Below are 22378 nucleotides of genomic sequence, written 5' to 3'. Positions count from 1 at the left end.
TATATAATGAAGAGACCCAATGGATTCAAGATGTTGAAAAAAGCAACCAGAGCTAAAGATAGCAACTGATGATAAAATAAAAGCTAAATGGGTTATAAAACTACAAAAAGCTACTCAATTTCTGACTTGAATGACTAACCTAGTTGCTTCAACAGATTATTGAGAAGTGAAGAGGCCATGCCAGCATGGCTTTTAAAAGATGATATAACCCTCATAACGAAAACAAATGAAACACAATGTCTTAGTAAGTAGAGATCCGTCTGCTGTCTCACTACGACCTACAAGCTTTTCACTGATCTGGTTGCAGACAACATCTATGAACATCTCTCATCTAGAGTATACTCAGAAAAAAAAAAAGAAGGGTGCAGGAGGAAGTGTTTAGACACCAATGACCAGTTATTAATCAATAAGACCATCCTTAGGGATTGTAAGAAGAGACAAAGAAACTTATGTATGGCGTGGATTGATTACGAAGATATATAATAGTGTTATCCACATGTGGCTACTGCGATGCCTAGATTTGTATAAAATCCATTCAGCAATCAAAAAGACCATGGTTGCACATATAATGTGGCAAACTGCCATGACATTAAGACACTCTAACAGAACTGTAAGAATCCCTAACATTAAAATCAGAAGTAGAATCTTCCAATGGGAAAACCTATCTTTACTTTTCTGCCTGGCGATCTGCTAAGCAAGTTACTCAACAAAAATCGGAATGTTTATAATCTGAGTGAAGGCCACCAACAAGACTCAAACAAAAGAGTCATACACCTGCTCTTCAAGCTTTATGCCAACTTAGGCACTGACTTAAGTCGACTCTTACAGATTATACATAACTTCTCCAGAAACATTAGAATGAAGTTTGATTTGGACACTTGTGTCAAGTGCTCCATCAAAGTTGGAAAAAAGATCCAAACAGAAAAAATGCAGCTTGAAGAAGATACTGACATGAAAGACGTAGAAGCAGAGAAAAAATACAAATAGCTTTGCATAGAAGAGAACGATTCAATTCAGCATACCAAGATGAGAGAAAAAAATTGGCAGGAAATACATCGTGTAAGAAAAATCTGTAAAACAAAACTTACCAACAAAAACAAGATCACTGCCATTAACCAACTTGCCATGTCTATGATAGCATACAGCTTTGGTATTGTCAACTTGCTACAAAAGGACATAAACAGACTGGAGACTAAAATGTGGAAAATGCTGACACTGTACTGAATAACCTACCAAAACGAACATCTGCCTAAGCTGTATCGGCCCAGAGAAGCAGGAGATATGGATTCTCAGAGATTGACCATCAGCATCGTGCAACTATCGTAAACACCGGACAATATCTTACGGGCTTCCAAAATCCAAACCTAAAAATGATGCACAAACACCATGAAACAAGAACCAGCAGAGCTACGTCCATCACAAAACTGGCTAAACATTTTGGACAGGACTGTCTTACAAATAAAACAGAATCAGAAAATAAGTCTGCTACAAAAAAGAGTCGTCAAAAATGCACAAAGAACTTCTATTGCAAAAAACTGGAAGAACGTACCAACTAACAGCGTACCAAGTATTTTTTGGATGAATTTACTCAAGACTATATAAATAAAGAAGACTATAGACTGGCTGAAAAGAGGATCGCTCCACTGTGATAAAAGAGAATTATAATGGTTGCCCAAGATCAATTATTGATGACCAATGTTTTTAAGAAAATAAGCTTTCTAAGCAATGACAACAAATGCAGGTTCTGCCACACAGAAGTAGAGAGTGTGAGCCATCTGACATCCAACTGTAAGGTTCTGTTGGTGGATGGCTACTATACAACCCAACACAATGGAGTGCATAAATATCTTCACTGAAGGATCTGTCAAAAATTGAATATCAAATGCAGCAGCAAATGCTGGGAACATGTTTACCAGAAAGAACAGTCAGAAATAAGTCATACACCATCCACTATGACTATGCAATCTGTACAGCTATGTACTTAGAAAATGGTGCCACAAAACCTGACATAGTGATAGGGGACAACAAAAAAGAAGCAACCTTAGAAGTTAGTGTCCATAATGATGCTGGGTTAAACAGAGCTGAAAGGGAAAAGATAACGAAACACAAAGGTCTTATGTATGATATGAAAAGAAACTGGAATTTTAAGAAGATATTTATCATTCCAGTTATACGAGCAACTAAACTCATGGAAACAAATTAAAAAATGTACCTGGCAAATATACCTGGTGAATGAAGTGCAAAAGAGATTCAAAGGAACGGTTAAGAATCTTAAAAAGATCTCTTGATTGGAATATCTGAGTTAGCAGGTAAATGATTGGCAGGATGCTCCATCCCCAGCTTGAACAAATTGATAAGGAAATTAAAAGAAAAATCACAAGAGTTTTGTTTTCAATCATGTGGCAAAGCTTTCTGGAGATAATATACAATTCTTTTTTTTTTTTTTTTTTTTTTTTTTTTTGTTGTGTTTTATGATATATTTTCTGTTGTCCTTTGGTTATTCTTTCTTTTATGATTTGCTGCAATCTCAAAACCTACTTTTGCAAAGCATTCCATTACATTCTTCTTTCATTGTTGTTGTAAAAAATATTTAAATTTGGGAAACATTAAATAATGTGATATTCATCAATACCTTTTTAAAGAAATAATTATCCATAACCATATGTTCACAAACTAGTTTGAACCCATTATAGGTAAAATATTATATAAAACAATACAAAAATAATAAAGTATTTTGAAATATATCAAACCATAAAATAATAATACACAAATATATCATAAATCTAAATAAAAGATGAGATTCATATTTAACAATACAGTGCTATACAAACACAGTTTTATGCTTAGATGTATAAAGTTAAGCAAAGATTTACTTTTGATATAGATTTACATATTCAAAGACACCTATGCACACATACATATAATTATAGATATTTGCATATGAATAAGTCAAAAAGAATTGTCTTCTCTGGATTTAAATTGTGATTACGATGATTCCCTACTATTCTAGCACCAACAATAGAAAAGCAAAATATAAAAGAAACAGAACATGCTTAATATTAGAAATTTATGTGTGATAATAGCTTAAGCCTATTATAAACTTGAAAAAACTTATCTATGCCCCTTTATCTAGGACCTTCACTACTTAAAAATATACAAGGAAAATAACTCGTCCCTATTGTGTTTAAAAAAAAACAAATGGGCTTTAAAAATATATACATTTAAGCAAATATTGTTAAACAGAAAATAATTTCACTACTTTATTATATTTTTTAATTTTTTTCAATATTTTTAATCGTTTTTCTGTCAAAAGAAAAAAATCAACAATTTTTTTTTTTTTAAAGTCATGTCCAAAGCATATTGCAGGACCTTTGACATGAGGCTAGCGAACATTACAAAGGCCAAGTAGTTAGGACTAGGTTGAGAAAAGTCTTGAATAAAGCAGTGAACTGCAATATGGATGAGCATAGAGAGGTTTCTAGGTGTTACTCGAATAGGTATATTGCGAGTGTCAAGCACCCAGATGGATGTACCTTGGGATTGATTGGCCAGATCTGTGACGGATTTTAGAAGCATTTTGAAAAGCGATTTATGCAACAGCCTGATCTCCCTGTACAAGACTGACTATTATTTGGCTGACACTCTCCACCTCAATGCAGCTGGTTGCAAAGGCAGGGCAGCAGAGTGGGAGGTCTTCATTATGCTGAAGCAGGTCGACAGCAACAAATCTCCAGGACTTGATGGTTTGCATTTGAAGCTGCCACACATGTTTAAACCAATTCTGACAGATGTGCTCAACCATTCATTTGACGAGGGTTCCATCGCAAGTCAAGTCACTAAGAGAGTGATCACATTGCTGAGAAAGAGGAACAGGCATGGTGGGGAAGAACTAAATGACTACAGGCCCATAACTCTGCTAAACATAGAGTTAAAGATTTTAGCCAAGAGTCTATCAAATTGACTGTAGGGTGTTATCAGAGAGTTGATCAAACCCGAGCAGAACTATACTGTGAAGGAGTGATCGATTCAGAACACCTGATTCATACAATCCTAAATGTAGAGATAGAAGATGATGTGGAAGTGATGCTGATCACCTTGGATTAGTTCAAAGCTTTTGACAAGGTCGACCATCACTTCCTGACATTTGTTTTAGAGACCGCCAGTTTTAAATCCAACTTCTCCAAATGGATCTTCATACTGTGGTACAGATCAACGGAAGCAGTCAAAATCTTTTGTTATCTCGCAGTTGGTGTATCAGGACTGTCTACTGTTGCTCCTGCTCTACATTCATGTGTTGGAGTTGCTAGTTCATAAGCTGAGGCACAGAAAAGGGTGGCACGTTCGGTCCTTTTGCAAAATTGCTTTGCCTGATAGAAAGTTAACTAGAGTCTTTGCATTTGCTAGTGGCATCACCGTCTTTGTTTCATGCTTCCAAGATATTGGGATGCTGATAAAGGAGCTCACTCATTACGAAATGATCACTCCATGAGGTTCACAAGACAACCCCAAGTCAGTTGGTCTCTGGTTGAGTGTCTGGAATGGTGTCATTACCCTCCTGTTTTCTTTTAGCTGGACAAATAACCGGGTTCAAATCCTTTGTGTGTGGATCAAACTGGGCCTCCAGCACCAAAAGAATTGGTCGGAGGTACAGTCCAAGGAAACTTTCCTTAAAGAGTAGGGTGTGGAGACATGCACCATTTACATCTTCCCTCCCATCCTGTACCAATTGGCTGTACTGCATCTGCCTGTTAAAGGCCCTCTAACACCTCCTGTTCTCACTTCTTTGGGATAGGAAGAGGCATTAGGTTCACAGACAGGTCTGTTTTCAATGTCTGCATGAGGGAGGCTTGTGAATGCTCGACTTGGTGCATCATTGAGATGTAGAGATGCTGACTTTCCTGAGTCAAATATTGATGGCAGAATCTGCGTTAACAGTGCCTTTTCAAATTTCATCTTTGATCATTCAATCAAGGGTTATCGTAAGGCGAAGAGCAATACACAGTTTCCCAGGGAGTGCCAAGCTGCGCTCAAGAAACTTCCAAAGTCCAGTCACCTTTCTCTGACTTCTAGAAAGTTAAGTGGTTGGTGTGGTCAAAAGTAGAGATCTTCTCCCAGTGGAGTTAAGCTCCATGTTCGAGTCATCTCAAGAACTCTGAGTTTTCTCTGACCTGGAGATTGGCCTGAAATATGTTTCCCCTCAATGCAATACAACAAAGTTCCAGATTAATGGATTCACCCAAATGTCCCCATTGTGGGACTCCAGCAGAAGAAACTGAATATGCTTTTTTCGATTGCAGCAAGCTCTAGTGGTACTGGGGGTATATCAATGAGGTGACAGCTCATATCGATCCCAAGCACCCTTGTTTGTTGAATGTATCCTACCTCATCCATAATATCAAGCCACTGTGGGACAAGGGAAGATGGATGGTATTTCTTATAATTCTGACCGTAGCATGCTGTGTTGTGGGTTGAATCTTTTGCTGATCAGAATCTGATCGTGTTCTTCAAGCACCAATTGAAGGTCAAGATTAGATGTGATAGAAAAAAATCACATTCCACAATTTTTGAAAGAAAATAGATTAAAGTAGTGAGCTTGTGTGTATGCAGAGGAGTCAAATATAAGTACATGTTCTTTGCTTCTCCTTAAGCATGGTGCTTACTAATGCCAGTCTTTGTTTTTTGTTTTTTCCACACCATACTAAAATAAAATTATTATTCATGCAAAATTATTTATTTATACATATTTATTAAAAAAAATAAAAAATCAGTATAGGAATTTTAAGTAGGACGAGCCCCTGGAGTGAATGTGGTATTATGGTGATTGAGGATTCTAGCTTAGCATAGATAAATCTTAAGTGAAATAACAAGGATGACCATAAACCCCTCCCCCATTTAACACTTTTGAATGAACTTGTGCCTAATGTATTTTATGGTTATTATCTGAAGTAAATCGTTTTTTTGTTGTTTTTTTTAAAGTGTAATATTTATCTTCAGTTAGAGGGAGAAGAAATCCTTCTAGATTGAGATAATTTTGATTTTTTTACCCCTAATCAAGAGAGCTGAATTTTTCCTACATTAAAAACTGACCTTATATCTAACTTTGCTTTCATGCGAATAGGGTTTATTAAATACCTCCTTTAGAATGTAGAACATTGGAAATTAAGAATTTTTCTCATGTAACATTTTTGATATCAAAATAATATTACTGATTCAAACAATTAAATGTTTGTATCATCAGTTTCTACTCGAATCAAGGGAAATAACTCTTTAATGATGTTAAAATCATTACCATGTACCAATGATAATACGATATGTTGCAAGGGCCACTCCACAAGGTTCACAAGACAACCCCACCAATATTACAATGAAATGCAACAAATGTGTCTCTGAATTTCGGAGATAAGGATTGGTTATTCATATTATTTGGATTCTTCGGACTACTGTTCTCATCTTGAGTGTCATTTTTACATTTCGGTCGATGTAACCTCCAACCTTTTTCAGGTGTGTCTTATCAAACTCGGGAATGTTTGTGTCAGGAAAAGTTGTTTTGTACAGATTCTGGACATTAATTTTGCGAGCAAAAATATCCTTCTCATGTTGACATGAAGAGTTATGGATGGAATGCTAAAAGATTCAATTTTTATGGAGCAATTCTGGTTTCTGATTGGTTGCTAGTAGAATGTGAATTAATTTGACTCGTCATTTCCTATCGGTAGCGTTTATAAATAGAATCTCATAACTTTCAGGGATCATATCTCCATCACACATCAAAAATATTGCAACAGATATAAAATAACAGAGAGAAGCGCCTTTGATGCATAAAAGTAATTTATTTTATGCTTCATAAGTTTTATTTGAAAAATGATAATTTCGATTATTAAGACTGTTCTCATCTTGAATGTTTTTCTCACGTTTTCATAAATGTAAGCTCCAACCTTCTACATAAAGAATCTATCCGGTCATGGCTGACGTAACAAGAACAATCTACTACCATGAATTAAATAAAGGGTTCAGATTTGTTGTATTCTTGTAAAGGGATACAAAATACAAGGTTGCTACTTGAGAGAAAATGACAAGCAACATGATAGTAGAATAAATTAAAAAATATTTGATGGAGGAGGTGATGATCATGAAGCTGAATTGAATTATGGAAATGACTTGTCTCATCCTTAATTTTCAAACTACACACTAGGCAAAGGCAAATATTTTATGGTGAAGATAATGTTACTTCCATTGCTTAATAATGGTTCAGGATGATCATGTCCATCACAGGTTTATTGTAATAGAGAATACAATAATAGACATTACTAATCTTGAATCAAGACCGTTGAGTAATGCAGTGCTTACAATGTATAAAATTCTGTATAGGTAATTCCACATAAAAAAAAGGTGGTTGAGGGTATTTTATTACAAGTAAAAGAAATTCTGTAGTTTATTTCTAAATAGCTTCTTTAAATCGCCACCAAATGATACAACCTCTATTCTGAAGCACCACCTAAAACTGAATTTAAAAAAAGATAGGTTAAATAAAAAATTTCCACTGTGTTATGCCCTGTGAATCAGAAATTTTTTTTTTCCTGTATTAATCCAAAATAAAAATCACTAATATATTTTTGATTGTTACATTTTTCTTCAGCAATAATCTGTATTGATGCATAATTACTATGATGTTTTGTTAGGCTATGGAAAAATGTGAATTTGTAATGTATTTAAATTTTGCTAAGAAAAAATTCCAATTATAAAAAACAGTTTGAATTTATTATTTGTTAATAATTGCTGGTTATTTTTTTTTCATGGCTGGTTATTTTTATCACATTTATAATTATTTAAGAATTGGTATTAAAGCTCTTGGAAGCATATAAAAAATTTAAATACATTGAATAAACAGACAAAACTGCTCCCAGAACATTAAAAATGCAAAATATTTCACCAAAAGAAGGAAAAAAATATGATTCAAATGAAAAGTTGAATCCTATTGCAATTTTAGTATCTCTCTTTTATATTTTTCTTTGTGAATGTTATGTGAGAATTAATGTATGTGTATGCCACTTTTTTCCCACTAATGTCCTTTTTTTCTTCTTTCTTTTGACACCTGTGTATTATCCAGAATAATACAACACACAAAATGACGGTTGTGTGTTCCAGAAAGATATACACAAACACGTGGTTACTAAAATTATAAATGGTGGTAAAATATTCATTAGCTTCGAAGTTTGATTATTATCTGCACAAATGGATAAAATGGTACTTTTTATCCTGAAATAAAATTTTAATTTATTTTTTAATATTTTTAAAATTAAACTTTTTGCCAAATGTCATTTGTTTTCAATAATTTATTATATATTAAATTATTGACTCGAATGTTTTAACCTATTCATTTTTGCTTTTAAATTTGTTAAATTGAAAACCTTTCCATGTGTATGTGGCAAAAGAATCTTGAAAATATATTTTTATGTCAAACTTTTTTGTATGTATAATCAAATTTCAAAACTGTCAAATAACAACATGGCCGCCAATGATTAAAGCATTCAATTAAATTTCTTTTTTCAACACACATTTAAAAAAGTAAATTAAAATTTTATTTGGAGAAAAGAAATATAATTTAAGACCAACAGTTAATTTTATCTAAAATGTGGGTCAAAGGGCAATAAAATAGGTGAGATATTTCAACCATCTCTATAGTAAAACTGAATAAATTTCTTTTGCTCTGATCATTGCTTTGGAGATTGATATCCTGTTACTAGTTGGTAATAACAATTGTACTTTGCCTAAAAGTCGTTCCTTCTGTTTTCTTAAAAAAAATCATCTAAAACCAAGCTTTTATCTTTACATCATCAACGCTCTGATCCCCATCTGGCATCAATTGAAATGAATGGCTCTCGTCTTGGGGAGGCATCATGTTTTGACAAGCTTCTGGGCTTGACCTTTACTCCTGATCTGAAATGGAACACATACATTAAATCCGTTGCCAAGGCCACTGGAAAAATGGTGGGATCCTTCTATCGATCCAGTAGATATCTCACTACTGATGCAATTCTCTATCTATATAAGAGCCAGGTACGTCCAAGGATGGAATACTGTTGCCACATCTGGGCAGGAGCTGCTAGAAAGGCCTTATCCTGACTTGATAGAGTTCAAAATAGACTTCATAGCCTCGTAGGGGATGTCCTTTTCTCTTCCCTGCAACCTCTTTCTCACAGAAGAGATGTTGCAAATTTGTCTCTGCTTTATCGTTATTTTCATGGCAAGTGCTCGACTGAGCCCCAATTTATGGTTCCCTCTCACCAAATTTTCACGAGAAACACCCGTCTAGCAGAAAATACTATCAATAATTTTCCCCACTCTTTATCTGTGTCTAAACCTAAACGTAGATTCCATGAACAAAGCTTCTTTCTTAGAACTGCACGCCTATGGAATTGTCTTCCGTTTTCCTGCTTTCCAGCTGGCTACAATATGATTGTCTTCAAGTCTAATGTAAACCAGTTTTTAATGAGCCGTTTCATATAAGTTAACAAATTTACTGAATTTCCATGACTAACGAGTATTATATTGTCCAGTTGTTTACTGTACACTCTTTAACCCTTATCCTTGAGTGGCCTCTTGGCCTTAGTAAGTGGTGATGCCTATGTAAAATAAATAATTAAATAACAAGGCTATTTCTCCATTCTGGTGATCTTGAAACTCAGTCAGTTATTGCCCTTTCTTTCTGCAATTTAATTATTCAATAAATAAACAGAAATTATTTTGTAAAAGTATTGTAAAAGTATTGTAATAAGTATTGTAAAAGTATTTTGTAAAAGTATTGCAATAAGACGACCGTGACAGAATTTTTTTTTTTTTTTTTTTTTTTTATGAGGGCATTATGCTAAAGACGCGCATATGAGAACTATATGATGCCCATTACTTATTTCCATACAGTAGATATATATATATCCTACTTTTAAGACTAAAAGGGATAGCTCATAACGTCATGACTGGTAACAGATTGCAGAACTTATACCATGCTGATCTTACCCTAATAGTAGAGCTAAAATGCAACCACCTTCAACATGCAATGGCAACAAAAGGTGTCCACCACTTCAAGGGTTGCTATCAAATTTCACCTCAGTATAAAGTCAGTAGTTAAATGAATGTGTCTGCCCTAGACATCTTTTAGATTTATAGTTAGGGTCTAATGCCAGTACATTCCCATACAAACTATTATACTTTTTGTGAACCACTAATATGCATTGCATTGTATGGTATTGGATTGAACTGCTTTCCTGTACATAGTACAAGGATATCAGAATTTTCAGCAGTTAAAGTTCTGGCAAATCACTTTTCTATTTGACAGATTCACCCTTAATCCTTTGGATTCTTTTCTACATTTTTAATTTCTCTAGTAATTGGTCCATTGTATTTGTCATGCTTACCTGGTCCTCTGCATATAATCAGCACTAATATTATGCACATATTCTTTGATTTTTCATCACAATCTAAAAACAATTTTTATAAACTGTGTCGTTTCTAAAATATTAAAATTTATTGAAAAAATTTAAGTATGAAAGATTGACCAAAAAAGGTTTCATAGAAATGCAGGAACACATTTAAAAACATAAATGAAAACTGCATATAAATTTTGTGTAAATGTTGTTTTGTTAGTTCGTGCATAAATCAGCAGGATAAAAATGAATAGCAAACGATTCCTATTATGTTAACAGTTAGATTTGTTGAATGAATTTTACATAATTGAATTTTCTAAAGTTATATCAATTGCTGAATGGGTGCAACTGTCGAATAGAACTCAAAGGTAACTTTAGTCAGGTATTCAAACCAACAACCAGTTATATAGCTTTATTCATTTACCCCAACATGTCTTATTAAGATGAAACATGTATGTGGTTAAAGAAATAAAATATTGATTGTATATATATATATATATATATATATATATATATATATATGTATGTCTATGTGGACTATTGAAATCGGTTGTCTCATATAAGGGTGTTTATTCAATGGGGTTACCATACTGCCGAAGTTAGAGTGCACGTTATTAAATAAATTTTTGACTATTAATTAATATAAAGTTTATAGCGTATTAAATTAACTATAGAAAATAAACTATGACTAAAAGGAAGAAATAGTATCACAGGGTTACAGATGCACAAAATCGTAGTTATATGATACATATATGTATGTGTGAGTATATTGTTAGGTGTATGTGTCTATCTGAGTGTATATCTATATGTATGGGTGCGTGGTTGTACCTGTATATATGTATATTTATGTATGTATGTACATATATGTATATGTGTATCTATATATGTATATGTGTGTTATGCGTGTATTGTGTATATATATCTATGGATTTATGTATATATGTATCTCTATGTATGTGTATATATAATGTATATATAGGTATGTATGTGTATGTGTGGATGTATGTATATGTGTATATATATGTATATCGAAACGTAAATGGGATTATGATCTATAGGTTTTTAGGTTTATTTTTAGATATTTTAAAAATTTCTAATTGATAGTTTATTAGTATTGGTATAATCACAGCAGTATATACTTTTATATATCTTTTTCGTATTTCTTTGTTCTTATAGTAAATATTTCCTCGCAAGCTCACGTAGTGGGTCATAATGTTGAAAATACGCTAATTTTTTTATACTTACTATTGATTACTCACAGTTAGGTCTGCATGTATGTCGACGATAATTACTTATATGTTTCTATATATATGCGTGCATGTGGGTGAGTATATGTAGATATGTATGTGTGTGTATGTGAATGTGTGCATGTATATATATATATATGTGTGTGTGTATGTTTATGTATATATGTGTATATGTATATATATATATATATATATTTTGTGCATGTATGTATGTCTATGTGTGTATTAGTATGTACCTGTATTATATGTATGTCTATATGTATGTATGTGTGTATATGTAGATTTATATTTAACTTTCATGCATTCAGAGTGTATGTAGTGCTCAACGCATACATGAAACTTTATGTGAGAGGGTACGTATTTTTCTGCTATATATGTAATAACTTAGTGGAAATTTCATGCTAAATGACTTAATTATGTAGATAAATAAATCATAGTTTTATTTATGTTCTGTTGTCGAAATAGTTTCCTCCGTGTATATGTGTGTGTGTGTGTGTAAGTAAATGTGCTATGTATGTATATGTATGTCCTTTCATGTATACATATATGTTATGCATGTAGGTATATGGTTATATATGCAGATATATATGTGTGGGTGTAAGTACGTGTATAAATATATAAAAATATATATGTATATTGTATGGATATGTATTTACATTTAGTGTAAATAATATGGATGCGTATGTGTAGATATATATATATATATATATATGTGTGTGTGTGTATATTTATGCATATATGTATGCAGAGGTATGCGAGTCTATATGTTTATGCATGTATATACTGTATTGTTGCATTTTATCTTTTTTGTTTTTTTTACATTTTTATATTTTATGTTTCTGTGTATATGTGTAAGGCAATATGCAAAAGGTGTGCATCCACCCCCGTGTATTTATGTGTGTGTGTGTGTATTTGTGTGTCTGTATACTTTTGAAATATGCGTGTGTGAAAATCGGAAATATCGTTTTTGTCCATACTGGGTGGACGTTTGGAATTGCTAACTACTTAAAGTTTGACCATTGGTTATAGACGACATATTGTCTGACTTCTCAAGTAATTTACAATACTACACCAGAGAGTAGATACTTAATTTTAAGCTTATAAAAATAAAAATTTTAAAAATTGTCCCTACCGAAGTTAAGATGAGAAAAAAATAAAAGCCTGAGATAAATGGATTGATCAGAGGCCTTGCTTACCATCCCCCAGACCAACCCCACCCCTATTCTATGACAAAATTCTAATTTTGTAAGTGATATAAGAAAATGTTTTTGTATCTTGAGTTTCAGTTTTTGAGGGAAATTCTTGGTCTGAAGACATAATCTCCCCAATAATGGATGATTACAGAAACATGTATGTACATATGTAGCCATCAATGTTTGTATAAATAAATTAAATATACCTGCTCTGTTAACTCATTGAGCACTTTTTTGGTAGACACATGTTGTTTCAATGGATGTACTTCTAGGAAACTAAATTCTACTGCTATAATATATATATATATATATATATATATATATATATATATAGTAGAAATGGTAATTACAAAAAACTGAAGAAAGTGCTCAATACTGTTATAGAGCAAATATGCGTTTTATCTTTTATTATGGTATCTTTCTGTTAAGTTACATTATTGTTTCAGCTACCCGGCCGTTTTTTTGGCCGTCTGTAGCTTCCTCAGATTTTTACAGCGGAAGCTACAGACGGCCAAAAAAACGGCCGGGTAGCTGAAACAGTAATGTAACTTAACAGAAAGATACGGTAATAAAAAATAAAACGTATATATATATATATATATATATATATATATATATATATATATATAGAGAGAGAGAGAGAGAGAGAGAGAGAGAGAGAGAGAGAGAGAGAGCATGTATCACAAGTTAGTAGGAAAAAAGCAATAAAGTCCTTGGGTGTACAAAAGATCATATAATGCATTTTATTTACAAACTATACATTACAGTCAGGGCTTCATTAATCTGGCCATGTGGAGTCTGGTATATAGACTGGCTTAACCTTCAATTCTTCAGCATGATAAATGAAGACTCAAAGAAAAAATTAATTTTTTTTTTTTTTTAAATAAATGAAATATATTTTTTTAAATTCCCCCTTAAACAAATAATAACAAAATACAGCTCTTTATGAACACAATGGAGAAAAATAATAAAAAAAAATTAACACCTCTTTTTTTTGGAATTGATGATTTGGGTCTTTTCCTCCTTTTCTCAGAGTCTTTGTCTACTGTACAGTGCTGAAGAGTCGGTTTGCACTAGGAACCAGCTTCTACTTCAGACCTGACATCAGATCAATGAAACCTGATACACCCAATAGAAACTGTAATACATAATTTTTAAATAAAATACTTACACACACACACACACACACTACAAATAAAAAATCAGCAGATTGTTTTGTGTTTATTGCAGCCATCTAGTATAATCTCCTACAATGCAAATCCATGACACAAAAGTCGGCAAAATTGTTCTTGATTCTAATAAAGGGTTGTATCCCTTTATCTGTTGGGTAATACAGGGTGACCCCCCCCCCACAAAAAAACGGGCCCCAACTCTAATTAGGCCCCGTTTTTTAGTGTTTTGCCCAAATTAAATGAAACTTTGGTCATAACTAGTTTATTATATTCAAAACATCACATCAAAACACTATGGTGTTTGGCCATTTTTCCCTGTTCTACAGCATATGTTCTAGATGGCCTCCATTTAGCTTTTGTTTTTTCTGGGTCAACCTAGTAGCAGTCCGACCGGTATTGCCCGGTCGTAAAATATATATTTTGATTAATGCAGATTTCTTATTTCTTATATTATATTGGACCCATTATATAGTAATGATTTAAAAAGTTTTTTAAAAAATGACCCGTGCATGACCAAAATGTTTAGCTTACGATTTATTTTTTCCTTTGACTTTTCTTGAGCTATGAAGACATGTTTGTTGCAAGGCTAAAAATTTAAACATGAACCAATAGCTATTACGTTACACATGCATATTCGTAATGCTTCACCTGGCAAATTCCTTTTTTATAATTTTTACACTTTTGCACCGATTTTCCTCGACTAAAACCCAAATATATAGTTTCACATGGGTTCGAATACCCTATTTATCAAGTTTCATGTCTGTAGACCAAAATCAGACAGAGGAGCTTGGTCGGCAACATTTTTTAAACAAATATATATACGCATATATAAATAAATATAGAAAGAGGTTTATGTTTACTTTTGACGCAAATATTACACAAGTATAAATCATGTAGAATATCTGCATGAATATAATCACACGCAATAGTTAACTCTAGATGATCATCCCATAAGAAAACCGAAAAAAATGAATGTTTAAAAGAATATGCAAATTAGATAGATCTTTTGCAGACGAATGCAATTGCAAGACCCATATATAACAAAGTTGTATTTTCTTTTTTAAATAAATAGAAAAAAGGGGTTTTAATATGAATATCACACAAAAAAAGATAATATATTTATAGGAATATAGATTTGAATATTGGTTGAATACTCAAAAATGTGTTCGAATTGTTTTATAAAATAGAAGTTATAGTTGCTTACAAAATAAAAGATTCTTTCTTTAGACATTGGGATGCATCCAACCAGTATATATGCCCAAAGGCAGAAACATAACTTCATTGAGCTTGCTAAACAATAGATTGAGTTCAACACTGGCACTGAAGAATTTCAACCGAATGTACAAGAGCAATTGTCACTTATCAAAGTGTAGTATCTGTTCTTCAGATGCTGCACTTCCGTTACTTGTTCTCTTTCGGTGGAGTAGAAATCCTTCACGACTGAGACAATTTTTATTTTTGTACCTTTTCTCCACGTTAAAAAACGACCCTGGTATCTAATTCTGTCCCGTGGGGAGGCATAGTAAATAGGTACATTCAGATGTGTGTATGGCAGTAGTAGGTACGACAGCCAACATATGCAAGTGACTGAGTTGTGTGCAAGGTGACATCACAATGAGGAAAAAGTAAAGAAAAAGATTAGAAAAGAAAAACAGCTTGAGAAGGACAGAAATAGGCGTGTTACACACGTGAACAGAAGCAACAGGAAAAGATGTGTTCTCAACAAGGCTAGACAAAGACAGAGTACCACATGTTCAACACGGTCAAGTCTTGTTAAGCACACTGGAGTTTTCATCTTCTGTTTTTATTGTAACAAAGTACAGATGTGTATATGGCAACAGCAGCAACACAGCAGAGTCATGTTAAGCACATTGGAGGACGAAAAAACTTTTGAGCAAGAAACAAGATGTTATTTTGGAAAGTACATGTAAATAAATGTATCTTGTTTCACTGAGAAAAGAGTGAGTTGAATTCTTTCCTTGTCTTTGTTTCCCTGTGATTATCTGCATACAACGTGTGGGTCCCGAGTGTTGACATGTAACGATTAGGTTACACAATCAATATGAAAAAAAGGAACAACAAGTGACAAAAAACATTTTGTCTAAACTTTTGGTGCAACTACACTATAATAGCAAAATTCGAAATTTTTAATATTGAATTTCAAGGTAAACTAATAATCTCTACTTAATTGCCATGTTACAGTAATGAATATATCCAAAAATTATGAAAAATGATGAGGTAAAAAAGAAAAATATTAAAAAAAAACATCTTTTTGACAAAAATTAGCCAAAATAAAATGTTTGGTGTACGAGCCTTTTTCAAGTCTCACACAAAAACACACATTAACATTTCAAGCTATGTCATATACATACGCGCACACAAACATATGCGCCCACGTCCACACACACATACATTTAATCACATTCGCATACATACACTCACATTCACGTGTATATACACATGTGCTAACGCACACATATGTACTCACACATGCGCACACGAACGCACACATGGACGACGTCACTTCTGCTTTCTAAGGAAATATACACATGCGCAAATGACCACTGGAAACAAGTATAAAACAAAGAGCAACAACCGGCTTCTTCCTTTTCGAGACTAGCCTCCTAGGTGGCTGGTCGGCGCGCTAGCCGCCGCCGTTTCGGTGCACGCACACGTGTACCTCACGCCCACTTACTACTATGTATAGGGCACGAGCTAACAGACCATATGTACACATTCACACTCTTTATCTTTCTATCTACTACTGTTCCCTGAGAACACCTTCGCGTAACTGACTACTAACTGACATCAACTCTCATATCCTCTTCTTTGTCTACACGCTGGACTATCATTCTCATTTTCACTACAACACTCATTTCTCTTCCCACGCGCGAACAAACGATAGTGACCCGAACTTGAGATGAATACATATTTCCTATTCTTGCTACAACACCAGTCCCGCAACGAACATTGGTTACACAGGCGCGGACATGAACACATGTTATAACTAAAACGTTCATTCTTTCAACAGTAAATAAATGACACGTTTATCTTATCTATCAATTCAGTCTTTGTTTCCTTCAATTCCATTCGTTTCATTATTTTCTTGTGGCGAGTTAGGGTATTATACTCTTGTCTGCTACATTGGCTAAAAAACATAAGAGAGTTCCAAGGGGAGGTAAATAGCCCATTGCCAATTTTTAAAATAAATTGTGCATTAACATAAATATGGGTTATTTCCCTTGTTTTAGTATAACTGAGTTACTTCCCTTGTTATTATGTCACATGTTCCAAAAAATATGGCAACGTTTTGTTATGATAAAGATGAAAAACTGGTGTGTGTGCTTTTAATAATAAAAGTACTTCTAGCGGGCCGATTAAGTAAATATTGTTTTTAGCTGAAATTGACATAAAAAGATAACAATGTTTTGTTTTTGTTTTCTAATCGAGTTTTTCATTTTCGAATTTCGCTAGTGTAGTTGTACCAACCTTTTTAATTGAGTTTTGCTCTGAAATATGAACTCGTCTTAATTTGTCACCAAGTTTTTATTTACGTTTCTGAATTTTTGAGATAAGGATTGGTTCTTCATATTATTTGGATTTTTTGGACTACTGTTCTCATCTTGAATGTCATTTTCCCATTTCGATCGATATAACTTCCAACCATTTTCAAGTGTATCTTGTTGAACTTGAGAATCTTTCTGTCGAATTCGGGAATCTGCATGGAATTTGGAACAGAAGCCTTTATTTAATTCACAGAGGTAGCGTGGTCTTGTTCCATCAGCCATGACTGGATAGAAGTCCTGAGTAATTCGTAATTGTATTTTAAGTCGTGCACATGTAAATACCCAGAGTGCAGTAGTAAGAGTACTTAGAAAAATGCACTTGTAAAGGTGACATTCTTCTAAAGGTTAAAGGTTGACTTCTCAGTGTGGGCGTGGGCGGGGTGACCGAAAATACAATTGTAGTTTTTATTTTGTTTTAAACAACAACAGCAGAAATTTAAATTTAAGGCGAACATATATTTTGCCGCCTAACTCCCCACACAGATTATCCCCTATAAATTTGGCCCCACCATAGTAGCTCCTTTCACATCAGTGCCTTATACAGAGTGAATAAAAGTAAAAATAAAAAATTGGAAAACAGAAAAAGAAATTTACTAAGGGGCATAATTATGCTAAAGTGCGTAAGAAGTTGTGTCCCTTTGTCAGTTAAGTTTTTAACAATCACAAATTGACAAGTAAAAAACGTGTCACAATATATTCTGTTGGTCACAAGTGTAGTATTTGTTCTGACATTACACTTCGTCTTTTTTGTCGTCAGTGAGTGAAAAAGAAATATTTCTAGACTGAGGCAGTTCTAACTTTTGTCCGAATCCAGAATGATATTTTTTAGGAGTTGAATATTTACCACATTAAAACCCGATTTTGTGTCTTACTCATGGGAGGAGGGATGGAGCAAATGAATAGTGATGCAATGTTTTCATTATAATAAAAGCAAACAACTGTATTTTATGTCAATCTTAATCAACTTTCAGTTCTTTTTCTAAATGTTTTTTTTTTTTTTCATTTATTATTTCATCTGGAATATCCTAATAGTATAAGGTTTACAAAGACATAGTACCTTTCTGAGTTAGCTTGTAGAGATGTTTTCGACTGGTCTCCATATATCCTTGTGCTATGCGATGCACTTCTCTATAGTAAATTACCGTCCATGCATGGTGAGGAGTCACACCGTTCTCAACGAAACTCTGTTAATATGCAAGGCCATAAACAGAACACTGCGGATCTAGAGGAGTAAAATTTGACCTAAAATTCTCCTATTTCACAGTCGTAGTTCTAGTTGCACTCATCAACAAATGATGATATGCTTTTGAGAACAGCATGTCTTTGCAGATAATCATATATATATTTGACAATGGAAAAGCAAAACTGACCAAATCAACACATATACAATTAGCCTTAAAAATAAATGAATGTTTCACCATCAAGATGAAATTTCAGCAAGTTGAAATTTCATCTTTGCATTGCAAAACAGGTTTATTTCTGGACTGTTCCGTTTATGTTTTACCACAATTTTGTGGGTGCACATTAAATAATGATTCTTTTAAAGCCCTAAATCCATAGGATTGCTGTTTATCCTTAGTTTTATCCTGTTAAGCAGAGCAGATATCTTGAACGATCCCCATATCACCAATTATCCTATCAGGAAAATGCTGCACATTTATTCACCAGGAAGGAGTTCTTGCTTACAGTATCCTGTATTTCCCAAATGGTAATAAGATCCTGGTTTGGAATGGTAAACCAGATAGCCTACGCTTTTTCTCAGGCCAAAGTAATGGCCCTGTTCCGGGAGCTACTGATGATAAAAAATCGAAAATTCTACTGGGACAGTACACTCGATCGAATCTTCAAAGAGTCAAAAAGAAGGATCACAGAAGAGATCAAGAATGGTGTAAGAACCTTCAAAGTGAACAGACCAACTTGTTTGTTGACGGACTTCAGTAGGACAGGCTTGAGATATTTTCTTTTTCAGAAGCACTGCAACTGTGCAACCGAAGCCGGACCGAAGTGTGGTGAGGACCACTGGAGATTAATCCTGGCTGGCTCCTGATTTACTAATGACGCAGAGTCCCGATACGCACCAGTTGAACGAAAGACATTGGCATTAGTCTATGGACTGGAAGCATGCCGCATGTTCGTTTTGGGATGCCCAGAGCTGTTAGTCACCATAGACCATAAGACCTTGATGAAGATCTTCTCGGACAAAAGCCCTGGAGGACATAAAGAACCCAAGACTGTTTAACTTCAAAGAACAGTCCTTGATGTACAAATTTTGAATAAAGCGTCTCCCTGGCAAACTCAATGCGGCACCAGACTGTACATCGAGATGCCCAGTAATGTTAAGCCAGGAGGGAGAAAATGAAAAGGACATCGCACAAACCATGTATAGTGCCATAAGAGCATCATTTAATTCCACCTATGAGCAGGACCCCAAATTAAGGGCAATAACATGGGACAGGATTGTGGTAGCAGCTGCTACTGACGAGGAATGTCGTACCCTTGACGAATTCATACAAAATGGTTTCCCTAAATCTCGGCATGAACTGCTGGAGACAATTCACCAGTTTTGGCATATGAAAGAGTTGTATTGCTTGGAAGGGGTGATGATAATGGAAAATAAAATCCTCATAACCAGAAAACTACGTGCAGAGGTACTGGAATCGCTCCATTCGCCGCATCAGGGTGTCAATGGAATGTTGGCAAACGCCAGACAACAGGACTAGACGCGAGCATTCGTCAGACTCGGGTCCAGTGCAAAGTATGCAATGTAATGGCTCCGTCACAACCTAGGGGACCCCTAATGCTGCCATTGAACCCCGAGTTCCCATTTCAGAAGACGGTGACAGACTTTTTCGATTTACGAGGGAAGAACTATTTAGTATATGGAGATAGATACACCGGATGGGTAGAAGTCACTCTGATGTCGTCCAAGAATGCCAAGACTACATGTGATGCTCTACGAAACTGGTTCTGCACATACGGCGTCCCGGAGGAACTGTCGACCGATGGTGGACCACCGTTTGACTCCAGTGAATATAACCGGTTCCTAGATAATTGGGCATAAGGAAACGAACATCATCGGCATATTACCCTCAAAGCAACGGGAGAGTAGAATTGGCTGTTAAAACGGCTAAAAGGATCCTTATTGATAGCACAAACAGTTGCGGTTGCCTATGCCATGACTGGGCAGCTAGGTCCCTACTGACTTATTGCAACATCCCGGTACAAGACCTACGTATGTCTTCAGCAATGATGCTCTATGGTTGCGTGATAAAGAACCATTTCCCAGTGCTCCAGGACCGATATCGAATCCATAAACGCTGGAGAGAAATCAGTCGTTATAGGGAAACAGCGATGGCAAGACACTAACGGAATGAAAGGGAATGCAATCTAAAATGTCACCCACTTCAGGAACTGAAAATCGGGAAAACGGTGCAGGTTCAAAACCAAGTTGGTCCACACCTGTGCCGATGGGCAAAAACGGGAAGGGTGATGGAAACACTGGGTAATCGGCAATATAATGTACGTATTGATGGAAGTAACCGAGTAACCCGCTGCAATCGCAGATTCCTCTGAAGAATAAATCCTGTGGTAGATACCCCTTGTCACTCGATACCTAAGGAGCCACCAGGAATGTTGGATACCATAGACGACCTAACAGAGCCAAAAGTACCGGGACAATGGTCCCCCACATGTACGGATCAACACCAGCCTGAAACATTCGACACTCTGCCAGAACAGATGGAGGTGGATGACGCAGATTCCCCTGATATGATGGAGGTTAAGGAAGACCAACCAGTGCATCATAGCAGAAGGGTGATGCAACCACCCAGGAAACTATCTCCACACACATAGGGCACATCGCATAACTACTTCAGAGCCTCAAAACATTGGACCACAACGCGAGTATCTTGTGACCCTGGAAGGAGGAGAAGGGCGTGTAGAGGTGGAATTGAACTCAAGATGGCCCTTCGTCTTATGCTGCAAATAAATAATCCTCTAATAAACAAATACATGTTTCTTTCATTTTTTAGTCTCGAGAAAAAACAATTTAAAAAATCGTTTCGGAAGTGGAAATATGACTCAAATTTTCCCAATTCTGATACCTCATAAAGTTTGGATTTTTCTGATTCTGATTTGGATTAATCGTCCGAACACTATTGCATACTTAGTGGTTATGTACATGTGTTTGAAACTACCAGTGCTGAAGTGTTAATAAAGCAAACGTGCATAAGTACATAGGTAAACACAGTTACTATTTACTTGCTTCCCCACGAGGGCAGAGTTGGACACAAGATTAGTTTTTAATGTGAGGACAACCGAGCTCCTCCAAAAAATAGCAATAAAAAAAGACACTGTAGATTAGAACAAAAATGAAAAATTTGCTTCAGTCTGAAATGATTTCTCTTTCACCAACCATGAACAGAAGAGATAGATGATATGTTTTATCAGAACAGATACTACACTTTGTTCCTAAGGCAAACAAATAATAAGTTGTCCAATTTTGACCCATAAATGTTGAAGTTATAAAAAAGACTTTCATGTTCAAGACCCAATAAATTTTCGTTTTCTTTTTGTGCACATAAACCACTCGAGGATAAGGGTTAATGAATGTAAGGTGGTGAAGTAATCGTTAATAGCGTAGATTGGGTGGAATTTGGATTATTTAAGGGAACAGCTCAACAAGAACTTGTTTACATTGAATTTGAAGGCTACCACATTTTAGTTGACTGGGAAGTAGGCTAGTGGAACAGTGTTCCACAGTCGAACAGTTCTAGGAAA

The sequence above is a fragment of the Euprymna scolopes genome, chromosome 16 (genome assembly GCF_053919585.1).
Source record: "Euprymna scolopes isolate OS-2025 chromosome 16, ASM5391958v1, whole genome shotgun sequence".
Taxonomy (NCBI): domain Eukaryota; kingdom Metazoa; phylum Mollusca; class Cephalopoda; order Sepiida; family Sepiolidae; genus Euprymna; species Euprymna scolopes.
The sequence above is the reverse complement of the archived record's forward strand: the minus strand, read 5'-3'. Positions refer to the sequence as shown.